Source organism: Eurosta solidaginis, chromosome 3, assembly GCF_040869045.1.
Source record: "Eurosta solidaginis isolate ZX-2024a chromosome 3, ASM4086904v1, whole genome shotgun sequence".
NCBI classification, from domain to species: Eukaryota; Metazoa; Arthropoda; class Insecta; order Diptera; family Tephritidae; genus Eurosta; species Eurosta solidaginis.
The window spans coordinates 288,422,625-288,440,104 of NC_090321.1; the positions used below are offsets into that span (position 1 = coordinate 288,422,625).

At 39.8% G+C, this 17,480-nt stretch overlaps 1 protein-coding gene across 2 annotated transcripts in view; it reads left to right on the forward strand.

Annotated features, from left to right (window-relative positions):
- Positions 1-17,480, forward strand: part of SP2353 (EGF like, fibronectin type III and laminin G domains protein pikachurin) — a 165,603-nt gene that overhangs the window by 88,338 nt on the left and 59,785 nt on the right. The window lies entirely within an intron of this gene.

Here is a 17,480-nt window from a genome sequence, read left to right on the forward strand (position 1 = left end):
GCTATTTAAAAATACATAAAACATCACTGTATTGAAATAAGTAGAAAGTACCTAGGCGACCGAGCTTTGCTCGGCAATCTTCGAGTATGCTGCATAACTTACTTTGTTCTACATGTCATCATCAATCACACTCTACTTTTTTATATGCACATATATTATATATTTTTACTTACCAATATTTGATTTCCTTAAAAATAGATTTCAAAAACATATCAAACACTAACCGCAAAATGAACTGGAATGAAAAATTTGAGATGGGTAATTCCATCCTAAAGGATACAGGATTGTTATGACAATTAGTGAAATCGATAACTAAGTTATTTGGGTCGAGTATCTTCATGCGCCGAATTATTAATTTCAAACATTTTTTAGTTATACACTATGAAAGTCTCACAATTTATGAAAACTATCAGTTAGTTTAATTAAATGTCAACTTACTTCCCTTAGCGCCATCTGTTGGTAAGTAGTTAAATAGTTACATGTCGTTTTCAAATTGAACATATGCCTCTAGTGTTCAACGGTAGAATATTACCTCGGTGAGATATCTTTTTGCTACGGTGAGAAATCTTTCTAATAGTAATCTGTGAGAAATTGCAATTATTAATTTCATATTCGCCAAAAATATTCATTTAAATATATTTTGCTAGAATTTGCCACGGTGCCTTGATATTGCATTTCAATTTTATTAGCGTGTATGAAATTTAGAAAATTAAGTCGCATCATGTATACGATTTTTTTACGAAGATTTTTAACTTTAATGTTCTCCTTTAAAACTTTAATAGAATATGAGTTAGTGGAGTACTATTTCGTCTAACTACCCCAACCCTAAATGGTAATCCTACTCAAAAATGTCCCTATTGTAATGCGGAGTGAAATACCTTTCGTTTGATACCCATATATGCATATCTCAAATGGCAACCCTACTCAAAAATGCCCCTTTTGTAATGGCGACTGAAATACCTTTCATTTGATACCCATATCGGCATATATGAGATATATCTCATCAAATTTTTTTTAATTTCCAGTAGGTGGCAACCCTACTCAAAAATGACCCTATTGTAATGCGGAGTGAAATACCTTTCGTTTGATACCCATATGGGATATCTCATGAAATTTTTTTTAATTTCGAATCGGTGGTAACCCCAAATGGCAACCCTACCCAAAAATGTCCCTATTGTAATGCGGAGCGAAATACCTCTCGTTTGATACCCATATCGGCATATCTCATGCAATTTTTTTTAATTTCGAACAGATGGCAACCATAATTGGTAACCCAATCAAAAATGCCCCTATTGTAATGCGGAGTGAAATACCTTTCGTTTGATACCCATATCGGCATATCCCATGAAATTTTTTTAAATTTCGAATAGGTGGCAACCCTAAATGGCAACCATACTCAAAAATGTCCCTATTGTAATGCGGAGTGAAATACCTTTCGTTTGATACCCATATCGGCATATCTCATGCAATTTTTTTTTATTTCGAATAGGTGGCAACCCTATTTGGCAACCCTACTCAAAAGTGTCGTTTGTTCGTTTGATACCCATATCGGCATATTTCATGCAATTTTTTTTAATTTCGAATAGGTGGCTACCTTGTGAAACATTCTGATTGGCAACACCTAGGTAGAAAGTCTTAGAAGGTGATCAGGTGTCAAATTTCATTTAAATCGGTTGAGCCGTTGACGAGATCGTTCGTCTATACAAACAAACAAGAATTGCTCGTTTAAAGTTATAAGATGTACATAGTATATTGATGTCAAAGGTATTTACTTCATTTTGAAATAATTTTAGTGTCTTTACCTTGTGTTTTTTTTTTGTTGGTATTTAAAATTTTACCAGTGCCTTTATTAGTGTTTATTTGCACAAATATATCAATTTCGGCTAAAGTTTTAGTTGGGTTCGTCACCGATCCTCACGTTTGGACTTATATCTTGTTATTAGTCAAGGTTTTAAGATTCTAAAGTGTTAATATCAGCTGCCGTCTTCTGCCACTAACTATGTCTTGCGACAGTTTTCTGATAGCGTCGCCCTGATAAATTATTGTCGTATTTATATATGCTCACATGTAACATACGACATAATTTTATCCAGTCGACGATAAGCAAATGTAAACTTTTGTGTGTTTTTGATTTTATGTTATTGTTATGTATTCAAAATCGTTTAATAACGTTAATTTCTTTATTTAATCCTAATAAACATTGTATTTGCGATAGACACATCTTACCACTTTTCCCCACACATCTACTTACTTTTTGTATGCATGCGGTGAAAGTGGGTGGTTGTGGGTCGGAATAAAGGTATCACCCGCACCAATTTTATGAAAAAATAATTCTCAAATATTTGTAAAGCCGTGACCAAAGTTTCTCGTTGATATCTCTACTGGAAGTATTTTTGGCCACCAACTCCATATTAGACCGACCAGTGAGCGTTGGGCGCGTGAAATTTCTAAAAATGTGAGGTAGCATAACCTTATTAAGGTTCAATTGGTCTTATACATAACTATCAATAGAAATTTGACCCCCCGTCCAACGTTTTTATTTAATTGTCTGATCAACGCCCTAGATTGATGAGGAGTGTGATGGCTAGTACCTACCTAATTATTTTCTAGATTTTAGTATTATTATTACTTCATGTAAGTTTTATTTTAAATAAAACCGTTTAACTTAAGAATTATTTTTTAATTATTTTATTTTCAAGTTTTTAGTCTTTATTTAATTGCTTATTATTTCTCATTCCATTTAGTTCATTTAGTGACTCAATATTGCAAGGACTCTTTCCTGACAATCTTTCCTTTGTTACAATCTAAACCCGCAATACATAATCCTTCCAAAGGCTTTACTCGACTCTGCGCCACGTACGCTTGCCCCTCCTCGAACTCCAAAATATTTTGATGTCACTTCTACCGGACTGTATGTAATATTTGTTCCAAATATGAGCCAAATCGTACATCATAGGTCGCTTTCTATTCATGTATGCATTATGTGTTCCAAATATGAGCCAAATCGGAGCACAAATACGATTTTTTGGATATCTCGATCCTTGCCCCACCTAGCGGCGATTTTTTTCAAGGTCGCTTTCTTTTCATGTATGTACTATGTGTTCCAAATATGAACCCAATTGGACCACAAATACGATTTTTTTTAAATATTTCGATCCATGCGCCACCTAGCGAAGTGTTTTCGTATTATTGCATTGTCATCGGGTTCTGAACTATATCCCAAGTTTCAAGTTACTTAATTTTCAATTACAAAATTCGTGCCGGCCGGCCTGTCAAGTCAAGCTAAATAAAACCGTTTAATTAATAAGTAATGGTTTATTAGATAGAAGCCCACAACGCTTTATATGTACCAACATGTAATTGGTTGGGGTTTATTCCATCAAGGAGAGCTACAAGTTGCAATTTTATTTATCATACTTGTAATGAGGACGTTAAATTTAATCATCTGATGAGTTAGCATAAATATTAGAATTATTTATAAGTTAAAAGTTATCGCTCATTATAATTAAGTCATGGAAGTACTTTTTTTTTTCTTTAGTCCGTATCTTAGATATAAAATTGAATTTATAATTACTAAATGAATTATATTATTCAGCTTGGTTTTTACGTTGTTCATAGTTTTAAAAATTCTCTAAGACTCTGCATTACTAGCGTCCAGTTCCCTAGTAATTGGTTAAGTTAACCTCAAAGTAAGTTTTCTTAAACTCTAGTCTAATTTAAACTGCAGTTAACTGCAGAGCAGTTTTTCAGTCACAGTTTAAGGCCGCCTTGAGGGTAGTCTTTTTTTGTTATACAGCAGTGCTTTTTCATTATCTAGATAATTTGTGGATACCACAAAAGCTTACTTGACGCCATTAGGATAGGATAGGTTAGGTGGTAGCTGCCCTGATAAGGATAGCTCACTTGGACAACATGAAGGTCCGTTGTGCTACCACAACACCAAAAATAACGGTGACTTAGATCTAGCTACTTAGAGAATCGTTGGGTAGCAACGATAAAGCTCCGAATGATACCGATCTCAACTTTGGATAAATCCTCGGGAGATCCAAGTGAGTCGCGACCGAAGTACTTTCGCCTAGTTCTGGCAAAAGCTGAAGCATAAAGTGATTTGGTGATTCCACCTCATCATCCTCCATACAGCTGCAGCAGGATGGAGTTTCCAGTATATTGACATGGGACAGTGCCCTGTCAAAACCCCAATGACCATTGATAGGTGAGCCTTAGTGAACCCAATTATTTCAGCAGACCTCCTGCCATCCACTTTCGGCCAGAAAGATCTTGCTACCCTGCAAGACGTGGTTTCCGCCCAACGTTTGCTGAGCTGACTCGAGGCCTAGCTATGGAAGAGCACTCCACAGGTGGCCAGCGGGATCCCGAAATCCCTACATCCAACTTCATCCGGTTCAGTTGTACCGATTCGTGCTAAGAGATCCGCTTGGCAGTTATCCGGGATATCACTATGGCCCGGGACCCAGATAATCATAATTGTAAAATAATTCGATGCAATCGCAAGCGAGGTCAGGCACTCCCAGACCACCCTCGATCGCACTGTAGTTGAGCTCAAGGCCTTGATAGCCGCTTGGCTATCAGAGTAGATGTTAAATTCCCTAACCGTAGTAGCACTGGATAGCATTCCATCCACCGCATCCTTAATCGCAGCAACTTCCGCTTGGACTACACTGCAGTGATCAGCCAACTACAACCTGCGGCTTAAATTTAGCTCTTGACAAGACTTTTGAAGTTGCGCAGGAATGATTCCATCCGGGCCCGGAGACTTATAGGGCTTGAACGACCCTATAGCCCAGGTTATTTGACTTTCCCGTATTGGAATGGCAGGCACTTCTGCATGGCCAACGACCGCCGACCATGCAGGCGAAGATCCCTGCGCAACTGGGACATCGGGAAAATGATTGTCCAGTAAAAGTTTTAGGGACTCCTCGCTACTCATAGACCAGTCCCAACCATCATCTCGCAGATACCCCAGAGGAGCGGGATTCCTAGAGAGTATTTTTCTAAGCCTCGCGGATTCATTGCAGCCTTCTACGTTTTCGCAGAAGCTTCGGCATGCATCTCGCTTGGCTATACTTATTTCATATATATAAATCTCCAGACTCACCTTATAGAGCTCCCAGTCCGAGGGTAATTTACTCCTCCTGGCTCTGTTGAAGAGCCGCCGACTGGACGCTCTTAGGTCGTCAAGAGAATCTGACCACCAGGGCGGCTTGTCCTTCCCCCTGTAAATTTTCAATGGGCAGGACAGCTGAAAGGCGTTACTGCCTGCCGAGGTGAAGTTTTCCACCAAAACGTCTATCTCAGATTCGGACAGGTCCGAACTAAAAGTAGGCGCCGCAGGCAATAGCTCTCCCAGCTTCCTACAATACAAGTCCCAGTTAGTACTTTTAGGGTTGGTGGTCCCGCTACGTCCCCGTGGGGCATGTACGCTGAGACCACCCACATTTCATTACTTCCTCGCTCGAGGCAGACCGTGGTTACGTCAGCATTGCTGAAATTAGAGAGAATAAAAGTTTTAATCTCTTTTTTAACAAGCACACAGGATCTAGGCCTACTTGCCTCCCCATGCACCAAGGTGTTGAATTTTCCAGTCCTTAATCCAGAAATCTTACTGCCGTTACTACTCAGCCACGGCTCCTGGACAAGGATTATATCCACACCGCCTTTTTCAAGGCAGAGCAACAAATTTGCGGAAGCCGTCTTAGAGTGCTGAAGATTGATTTGTCGGATTTCCATCAAACCCGCTCTTCTTCCGCACCCCATCCTTGGCGGATTCGTGTTAGTCGTGTCCATTCTAAAAAGTCCCCCCTCAATGCCGCTATCCGGAGCCGATTGTGTAGTCGCCCTTCAACGGTCTCGTGGTTATCTATGCTACGCGGGGAGGCCACGCGAGGGTTGACGCATTACCTTATGAGTAATGCGTTCAGAGCCAGACCGGACGCAAAACGGGAAAATCTTCAACCGCACCTACACCACCAACTTAACGGCGACGGAGCCTGAACGTACCTTGAGGCCCGCCACGATTTTAACGGGACGTGGGCAGGTGCAGCATTAGCCTACCAGCCGTTTCGATAGGGCTTCACCCCGACCTACTAAGGTGGCAGAATACCGCATCTACCAGCCCAAAGTCATCAATTCCTAAACATAGTCAAAATCAAAGTCCCTAACAATCCAGTTCGTCACTGTTGTGTACCGATCTTAACCCTTAACAGGGTCCTCCCTCCCCTGAGCTCGGCACAAGACTCAGGGGTGCGGGTTTTATCGAGTTGTCCTCTCTAGATCCGCCATTATCAGTAGAAGCAGGGGCACCTCGTGCAGGACGTGATAACTAATCACGCGTGACATTCGTCACTATGGCGGGTCTAAGACTGATAGCAGTCCCTGATCCAGAGCCTGGAACCACTTATGATATCCAAGCCAAGTATCTTAGCCCCCATACTTGACGCCATTGCTGAGTAAAAAATGCTGTTATCAAAGTAAAAAGTATAATTACAATATCTGTCTATTAAAGAATTAATTCGTTTATCAGCATCACTTCTATCAAAGGAAATATACATTTTTAATATAACTGACAATCAAAACAAACAAGAACGCAAACAGCTGATAGGTTAACTAGAGTTTAGCCCTGCTAGATCGGTCGGGTATGCTCAGTTTAAATTCAATTAAAGTTTACTGCTCAAAATTCAATTGAGGATCGTGCAGATGCATTTTTTTACACTGCATATCTATATTACTAGCTTATGTCCGTGGGTTTCACCTCACGTTTCTATAAAAATATGCAAAATAAATAACACACATTTTTAAATTGTGTGTTTTGCGAATTTGGGTACTGCAGAAAACCATAGGATATACAATATTTTTTTAAATATTATTTGGAGTATAAATAAAAGATTTTTATATGAACCAAATCTGGAGCAGATTACGTACACCCAGAGAAAAAAGCATGAAATTCTAAATATTTTCACCTAAATTTAACTACTTTTTCCAATGGTTTTGCATTAAATTGTAATTTCGTCAGTCTAACTATGTATGCACTTAAAATATCTTTTGATCATCAACATTGTGTTTTCAAGGATGAAAATACTTGAACCAAACGAGACAATGTATTTGACTTAAAGTGTTCTCATATTTAACCCAAGTATAATTCTGCCATTATTAAATACTTACGTATTAGTTTTAGGTATTTTTATACTATTTTAGCAGATTAAATATGTATTTTTAATTTAAGGTGTTTGGTATTCAAACATGATGCTTCTCATATTTAAATAAAACAAACTTAAAATGAATAGGAACGCATTTAATTTTCCAAGACGGTTTTCCCCTGGGTGTATAATTGGCCATGGGTGAAACACGAGTTGGTAAGATTGACTCCTACTATAGCTAATGACTGTCCTTGAGCTTGATTGATCGACATTGCAATAGGAAATTGAATAGAAGGCGTTTAAAATTGAAAAGCATATCGCTCGGTATTAATGGAATCCTTGGTATGTATGAAAACTTTGTTGTTTTCGAAATTTCCCACTAAAATCATTGCTTCAATGACATTCGGTAAAAGTTTTGTGATGATAAGTCTTGTCCCATTATATAAGCGCGGAGGATCCAAATTATGAAGCATAATTATTATGAACCCTTTTTTAAGGATCAATCGATGAGGAGGAACTCCTGATGGCTCCAAGGAGTTAAGAAACTCACCCCGATAATGCACAGCTTGCGATTATTCCAAGACTGTGTCAATAGATTGAGAAGTTGTCTCGTTTGTTTGAATTTTATATAGATGTGGGAGATGTAGATAGACTGAAGTTAACAACAATTTTTAACGGCGGCAGATTACTAAACGACCGAAAGGAATAATAGCCAAACTCAACTCTGTAGTCCAACATTAGCTGTTAAAATAACCTAAGTTTGTACGGAAGCCATAGTTATGAAAAATCCCATTTGTAGGTGCCACGCCCCATTTTCCCCACTTGCACATTTTACTGGAGGTATTAGGACTTAGCGTCATATAGCTCCTTACCAATTTTCATTATTCTACCATTACTACATCCAGAGATATGCAGTATGATATATTCCATTTGTATGGCAGGTGCTACGCCCCTTTTATATATCGAAATTATTTTTAGCCTGTGACCATCCTTGGAGAATTAATCAAAATTTCAAAAATGACCATCAAAATTTTCAAAATTTTTTTTCAGACTTTCTAGAAAAATTTTGAGTATGTATTTTTGTAGCCCAATAAATTTTAGTATAATAATGTGTAAGTTAGAAATAGCTCAAAATTGTTCCTGAATTTTCAGAATTTTTTTCGTCGAGGGTGTTGAGCAATTTCTTCCATACAAATTTTGAGTATGTATTTTTGTAGCCCAATAAATTTTATTATAATAATGTGCAAGTTAGAAATAGCTCAAAATTGTTCCTGAATTTTCAGAATTTTTTTCGTCGAGGGTGTTGAGCAATTTCTTCCATACATCGCATGAACAAAAATGCATTTTGTATGGAAGAAGTTGCTCAACACCATCGACGAAAAAAATTTTGAAAATTCAGGAAAAATTTTGAGCTATTTCTAACTTGCACATTATTATACTAAAATTTATTGGGCTCCAAAAATGCATACTCAAAATTTTTCTAGAAATTCTGAATGAATGATGGTCATTTTTGAAATTTTGATTAATTCTCCTTACTTTTGAATAACCTTTGACATTTTTTTGAATGTGGTTTCTTTTAGGGAATTTGCGATATTTTAAATGAAAATTATCAATTAAGCTGTGAGCCACTGCATTTGAGTTTTTTTCAGCATAAACGAAGTGTGTAATTATTTTGTTGAGTAGGTGTAGATCGGGTTTTATGTAGCCCGTTTCCTTTTCTGAAAAAAAGTGTTGCCTAAATAAATGGTAACACCTTAATAGAGTTACTCCTACCCTTGAAAAGTGTCAACTTTTATAGTGCATGAAAAGAACAGCTGATTCTCACAAGTGCGTGGTCAATAATAATAAAAATTCATTAGCAATTATTGCCTTCATTTAAATTTTCTTGGCTAAAAATCTGTGAAGTTACGAAAATAAATCGTCACGATCCTCTAGTTTGGCGGGGTTACACTGCCACAACGTCATTTTATGCAGGGTAAAAGTGTAACGCTTTTGCGTTGCGAGCAGGCAGCAATTTTCACAAAATAACGAAACACCCCGTAAAGGCGTTGCCTGATATTTCGAATAGAACAAATTATAATTGCAACCCTTGCGCAGCGTATAAAAAGCGTAACACTTTTGCCAGAAAAGAAAACGTTATTAGTGAAACCCAACCAATTACTCGCTTCTACCTGAGAGGTGCCGCTGTGTATACGTAATATTTTCTTTCTTTTTTATACGGTTTTATTTAGCTCTTGACTCTGTGTAGTGAGCGTTGCGAATTTTGTAATTGAAATTTAAGTAACCTCTCGATAAGATATAAACTTGAAACTTGAAATATAGTTCAGAACCCGATGGCAATGCAATAATAAGAAAACACTCCGATAGGTGGCGCGTGGATCGACATATTTCAAAAAATCGTATTTGGGGTCCGATATGGCTCATATTTGGAACACATATTTCATACATGAATAGAAAGCGATATATGAAAAAGCCGCCAGGTAGCGCAATGATCGAAACTGTATTTGTGCTCCGATTAGGCTCATATTTGGATAACATACATATATGACATACAGAAATATTAACCGCTTTAGTAAAAAAATGTCACGCTAGGTGCAGCAAGAATTGAGATATTCGAATAAAATCATTTAACAAAAAAATGTAAAACGTTTTTATTGAAAACAATACTTATATTAAATAATAATAATACTAAAAGATAGAAAATAATTAGGTAGTCATCACACTCCTAATCAATCTAGGGCGTTGATCAGAAAATTTAATAAAAGGGTTGGGCGCGTGAAATTTCTAAAAATGTGAGGCTTGGGATAACCTGATTATAGGACAGTTGGTCTTACTTATACATATATGAAAATATGATTTGTAACAATATGAGCCATTGACTATCAATAGAAATTTGAGGCGACCCACACTTTTATTTATTTGTCTGCTCAACGCCCTAAATTGAAGAGGAGTGTGATGACTAGTACCTAGGACCTACCTAATTTTTAAAATTATTTTATTCATTATTTGACATGAATCGTCTATTTTCAAAATCGGCTACTCAAGTCAATTTTGAAAAAAAAAAAAAAAACAAATGCAGAAAACTGTTCCTAAGAAACCTATGACTAAAATTAGCTGTGTTTATTAGGGGGACTCATTTATCTTTATAAATGCCTTACAAAGGGTGTAAACGTATAAATGTAAGATTTTGTATCAAAAATCATTTACAAAATTTGTATAAATTTACGCGCACATTTCATGGTGTAAACCCGGTAAACTCAAAGAAATGCAACCTTGCAAACACAACAGCCGTCATTTTCATCAGAAATCTCTAACATCAGCAAGTCATTTTCAAGAATATCTTAGTAAAGACGTTTTCAGTTTTGATTTTTCACTTAATCTTGGCATTTTTTAATTTGTGTAATAATCACAATTTTTTGTGGCAATAATACAGCTGATCAAAAACTAAGTTTATCAAGAATATTACTAGGTGCGTTTATATAACAGCGTGTGTAAATGGATATTGTGACGAATATTACTATCACTATGCTATTAGTAAAAAAAATCACAACAACAAAAACATGAAGCAGCCATTCTTATGTACATGTATACATTAAAGCTAGCAACACTTATGTACAAGGCAACGAATAGATATCTCACATACACACAGACGTAGTCATCAGCCGAAGTAGTACTCACACATACACACGCATATGGCTATAAACAACAAATATACATTTTATTTATTTATGTGTACAAATTTAACAATTAAAAAAAAAAAAAAATATAGTACACTTTACAGATAAATTACAGAAGCATACAAATTGAACAAAATTATATTATAAAATATGTATATGCATTATTAAATGAGTTGTCGGGATTGACTGTGATGCTGAGCAACGGGAACTGATTATTAGTGCTGTCGGAATGGAGGTGATTTCGAACAACCGATGTATATTTGACACACAACAAGTAGGGCTGCTATATGTGGGAGGTTGGAAAGGACGTGATTCCAAGCCAACCGCCCAAAGTTACTGTATCTGGTGATAAAAGGGGAGGTTGGAAAGGACGTGATTCCAAGCCATGTACTTATATAACTGGTAACTAACCAATCATAAGCTACGACTGTTCGCGAAATTACTAGACTTTAGGAGAAATGGGTGAACGAGGAAACCGAGAGTGTAAAAGCAGCGCAACTGAGTAATAACGAATCGGTTTTTATTTAAACACGCTATTGGTTGTGAAGTATAATTGTGAAGTACTACTCCCAAAGTCGTCCTCCCCTTGCCCTTTTGGTTTAGAGTATTCGAGGCCCCCTTCAGTCTCTCGTAACTGTTGTGCTGGGTGTTCCTCTGTGCGACTCACAGCACCATTTGCGGGTGTTCCTCTTCTAACACCTTCGTGGTGATGTCAGCTACCTCCACCTGTCTTTTTTCTCTAAGACTTTTGAGGTCCTTTTCGACTTCGCCCACCTCTAGCATGTTAGAATTTTTATCCTCAGGACTTCTTTTCCTGAGTCGCATGTAAATTTTGCCTGTGCCAAAGGACATTTTGCCAAGCTGCGTGTACAATATATCTTCCACCTGCTTGTTTATTTGGAAGATGTAGAACTGACCTTCCTCCGTAGGCCGAGATACAGTAAATACCTTCCAATCCTGTGTCGGTATGTTCGGATTATGATTTTGCAGAAGTCGCAGTGTATTCTCCGACTTCATCACGCATCGTATCCATACCTTAACTTTTGGTACCGTGGGGATTTGCGCTTTATCCACCACCTCAAACCGCGCGTTCGTGCCTTGCATTTGGAGGTTTGGAACAACTTCCTCCAGCCACCGCAAGCTCGCGATGTTGTCGCACGCTATCATCTTCACACCATTATACCATCCCTCCGAATCAAAGGTGGGAAGGGGCTTACTTGGTTGTTCCCGCATCATCTTAAGCACTAAGTTAATAAGCTCTCTTTCTACAGATCTTCACCTTTCAGTAGTCATCTGTCCGAAAGGACTGCTACAATCAACCAGCGCCACAGTCAGTGACTGCTTTGCCACATCACTCATCTTCTCGGGAAAAGCCGGAGTCTTAGTGATATCTCCCTTTGGCACCTCCGAGAAAAGCGGAGTCTTAGCGTTATCTCCCTTTGTTTTATCTGCTACATCCATAGTTGGAACTTCCCTCTGAGTCGCAGCTTTCGAGGTAGTTGCTACCTCGCTATTGCGGCCCATCTGTCTTACAGCTTTGGGTCTACTTGTTTTGTCTATGCGATTGCCCTGCCTCGCGGCTCTGGGACTGGGTCCTTTCTGCCTCTTGAAAGCAGGCTTGTCGCCTTCCGCCGAACGTTGCCTCTTCATTCTGCCATTCTACGCTTCTTCCTCCTCGTACCGGTTGCAGAACAGAGGGTTTCTCGCAGCAAACCTTTTGAACTGCCTTCGACCTACTTCTACCGCCTCATGGGCCCATTCCAAGCGCTCGATCTCCACTTCTGTTGGGTCGACCACTGCTCTCAAGCGTTGTACAATTCTTAGTGCTGCGCGGTACTGCGAGAGAGCTCTTTTACTTCCTCTGCTCCGTACCCTTCTCCACTCTTCTACTTCGTTTTCATTTGTATACTTCTCCAACACGGAGTTCATTGAATCAACACTACTCTCACTCCCCGAGTCCGACGTATTGCTTAATGCGTATTTGTCGTCCTTGGTTTGCGACTCAGTCCTCATATCATCGTCCTTATTACAATTAGGTAATGAGTCGTTCATCTTGGTCGTACGACCACCTGCCCGACAAGGCGGGCTCAGCGGTCCAGTATTTTATACGGGGAAAGAACCGTCCGCCACAGCAGCGACCCTTACTGTGGTAAGGCCATCAATACTTCCCGAGGTGGTCCGGTATCGGGAAAGCTCCGTTCGAACACAGCCGAATTTATCCCCTGGCTGCAAATCGTCCTATAGGCACGGTCCGCATAACACCCTGGATTAGGGGGAGGGAGGACGACGACGTCACGACGAAGGTGCTGGAGGGGACAAACAGCCCAATAGTGCTGCGAGTTCTACAGATAAACCTCCAACACAGCAAAGTGGCGTCGAGTGAACTTCTCCTAACCCTTGAGGAGGGTTCGTTTGACGTGCCGCTGATCCAGGAGCCGTGGCTCTCATCTGGAGGAAAGGTTTCTGGACTTAGCGTGCGCGGGTTTGGCGTTTACCACGCGCAAACGGAAGGACGGGCGCGAGCTGTAGTAATGGTAAGGAAACAGCTGCATGCATATATGCTGCCTAATTACACTACTGAGGACCTCGCAGTGGTGGATGTTGAGCAAAAGAATAAGCCTTCATTTATCCTGGCATCCTGCTACATGGTCCATGCTGCGGAGGTTCCACCGATGGAGTGCAAGAGGCTAGTACAGGAGGAAGGGCGCAAAGGACGGTTGGACATAGACGCAGATGCAAATGCGCACCAGAATGCGTTACGAGGAGCAGATACGAACGAGAGAGGCGAATCTCTATTTTGTTACATCCTGCAAACCAATTTGCAGATAGCCAACAGGGGAAATGTCCCTACATACATTGGTCCAACATCCAGCAATGTTCTGGATATTACATTGAGCTCCGAGCGTGATATATCAAGGTATGATTGGATGGTTCTTGATAGACCATCCTTCTCAGATCATCAGCTTCAGCATCCCCCTAAAGAGTGTAGAGAAGGGAGGAACTTTTAGAAACCCTAGGTCAACGAACTGGACGAAATTCCAGAAACAGGTAGAAACAAAACTGGGACAACCCAAAGAGGTTGCCAATGTGAAGGAACTGGGGGAGTCGAATGAATTCCTAAGGACGCTTGTGGTTGCGTATAATAAAGCTTGCCCTCTAAGAAGATTCAGAGGAAAAGCAAAACCGCCATGGTGGAGCAATGAGCTGATTCTTAGAAGACTGGTAGAAGAAATGTTTAAGCTCGCAAAGACCGCGGAAAGCGAAGCGTGTCGGGACGAGTACAGGGATTTACTGAGGATCTACAGGAGTGAAATTTCCAGAGCGAAGAGAATCTCATGGGAAGGTGTCTGTGCGGACATAGAGTGCTCCAGCGAAACAGCACGGTTGAAAAAATTTCTAGCAAAGGTGGTGGAGCAATGAGCTGATTCTTAGAAGACTGGTAGAAGAAATGTTTAAGCTCGCAAAGACCGCGGAAAGCGAAGCGTGTCGGGACGAGTACAGGGATTTACTGAGGATCTACAGGAATGAAATTTCCAGAGCGAAGAGAATCTCATGGAAAGGTTTCTGTACGGACATAGAGTGCTCCAGCGAAACAGCACGGTAAAAAAAGTTCTAGCAAAGGGAAACATAGTCCAAGAACTAATGAAGAAAGAGAACGGGGAATGGTCACTTAATAGTGAGGAATCCCTTTAGGTGCTTTTCGACACACATTTCCCATCGGGAGACGGTTTGGAAGAGCCAGCAGACATCACTCACACTTCGATCACGGAGCGGGTAGTGCCGGGCTTGGTGACCGATACCAATGGGCAGTGAAGACGTTTTCTAAGTTTAAATCGCCGGGCCCAGATGGTATATTCCCGGCCATGCTACAGGTTTCTAGTAGGGCGGTCGTGGAATGGCTTAAAATAATATTCGATGGGTGCATAAGACCGAACTCTTGGAGAACTGCTCGCGTAGCTTTCTTACCAAAGGCGGGGAAGATCGGTCACGTATATCACAAAGACTATAGACCCATTAGCTTAACATCATTTCTGCTCAAAACCTTTGAGAGGCTGATAGATGTGTACATAAAGTCCAACGTGGATGAAAAGCTGCTCTCCACAACACAGCATGCGCACACCAGAGGCAAGTCTGTAGACACCGCATTGCATAGGGTGGTAATAAGCATAGAGAAATCCATGGAATATAAGGAGTATGCTCTAGGAGTCTTCTTGGACATTGCCGGGGCTTTCAATAATGTTTCTAAATGGGCGATTATGGATGATCTTAATTACATTAAAGTACATCCCGCTTAATCAGATGGATAGGGTACATGTTAAATTGCAGGAAGATTACATCACAATGGGGATTGTACGAGTCCACGAAATCAGTGGACAGGGGCACGCCGCAGGGAGGGGTGCTATCATCTCTACTGTGGACGCTGGTCATCAACCAACTGCTCAGGCGATTCGATGAGGGATCCGTAAAACTTACGGCTTACGCAGATGACGTTGCAATTGTCATAAGTGGAAAGTGCCTTCCAACGACTAGCTCTTTGGTGGATCGGGCACTGTGGGATATTCATACCTGGGCATCTAATGTCGAGTTGAAAGCTATCGCGGAGGAGACGGATATGGTCTTGTTTACAATTAGGTACAAGGTCCCAAATTGGACCAGGCCTAAGTTAGGAGGGGTGACCTTACAGGAGAAACCTTGCACAGAATTTCTAGAAAGCCAACGTGGAGGAGAGGGTGAATAAGGCTTCAACGGCACTTTATGCATGTAAAAGAATGCTGGGGTGTACGTGGGTCTTATCGCACTCTCTTTCTCCTTGGGTTTTTACAGCGATTGTAAGCCCTATTCTACACTATGGCGTTATTGTTTGGTGGAAAGCCACACAGAAAACAACATACCTCAAAAAATTAGAGGAGGTATGCAGACTATCGATGCTTAGCATTACGGGAGCCCTGAAAATAACCCCGACGGCTGCACTGTATGCCATTCTGCAGGCTCGGTGCCTCGGGGCAGCTTGAGCGCCGACCATATGGCCATAGTAGTATAACGTCATCAATCTCAAGACGAACAGACTATCTGATTCCCTATCTGCGCTTCGAGGGAGATCTTGAGGCCACTTGCCAGCCTTGACGGTTGCTGCAAGGGTGCGCAAATGGCGCACGAGGCGATACATGTGTACACATATGGTTCCAAAGTAGTGGAAGGAGTAGGGTCTGCGGTATACTGTGCTGATCCGGAAATAAGAAGATCATACAGACTGCCGGAATACTGTAGCGTTTTCCAAGCGGAGATATTAGCCGTAACCAAAGCAGGAGAAACCCTGGAAGAGAATAACTTAAGCTGCAACCATATTAACTTTTATATTGCCAATCAAGCAGCAATTAAGGCAATAATCTCGCATAGCACAGCATCTAAATGCGTTTTAGAGTGTAGCAGTCTCTGCAGAGAATCGGGACCGGTTGGAGGAGGAAACGATCGAGCACGTTCTGTTCTCGTGCTGTGCACTTGTCAGGCTAAGACTCCAAGTATTAGGAGTGATACAGCTGTCAGATCTAGAATCAGCAAGTGGCTTAAGTCCTAGGAAGCTTCTAGTATTTGCCAAGAGGACGGAGCTTTTTTATAGCATAGGTCCTGGTTTTTGATAAGGTTTTTCAGTTTCGTCGTTGAAACAAACTTCTGGTAACACTACGAACTCAATCAGTCTCTGTGATGTCCTCATGGACCGGCCAGTTCAACCTAACCTAACCTAACTCCCAAAGTAATATAAATAAAGTCAGTTTGCAATACTGAACATTGGAGTGATTTATTCAACAGTTTAGCGATTCGAACGTTAGCAGAAGGTGCATAAATATCAGAATTCGTTACTATATAATTTTACACCTTATAAATGTATATGTTTTAATAAGTCCCCCTATTGTTTTTATGTTTTTGATAATAATATAAATACATATTAATAATACAAAACAATCGGTGTCGTATATTACACCTAAAAACTATTAAAATAAATTGGAGATGTCGGGTCTTGAAATCAAGCTATGGAGTTAGCTGAATTTGAAACTAACTTTATGGATATGACCGATTTTGAAATTACCTGCTGATGTCTTTCGTCTATATTGGTGTAAGTAATCAGGCAAAAATACTTTAATTTATGAAGTAAAAATACAAATAAAACGTTTACATTTTTAAATTTTATTTCAAAACTTAACAAAAAATAAGTATTCACATTAAAATCACGAATTAACTAAATTTAATAACAACGTTTAATCAGAGAACCGCTCTCAATTATTTGTTTGCAAATGAAATGTTCATAAACGAAACCAGTATAAAGCTTTTTGACACAAAATACGAGTTTGAAAGGGTTGAAGAAACTGATTGAAATTTGAGCGATTATAATAAACAAAATACGTCGTGACCAGTGTTGCCAGAGGAAGGAGACGAAAAATATTCATTTCATTCATTCAGATAGCAAAAAAACTGCTTTATACCCAAAAATCTTCACTTAATGATTCTTAAGGGCTCTTTTACAGAAACCCATTTTAGGACGTGCAATAAAAAAGTATACAAAAAATCGGCCGGAAAATCGACTCATGTAAAAAAGCCTTAAGGAATAAACGCAAAATATATATCCGCATAGGAACTTATTTAAATGTTCGTT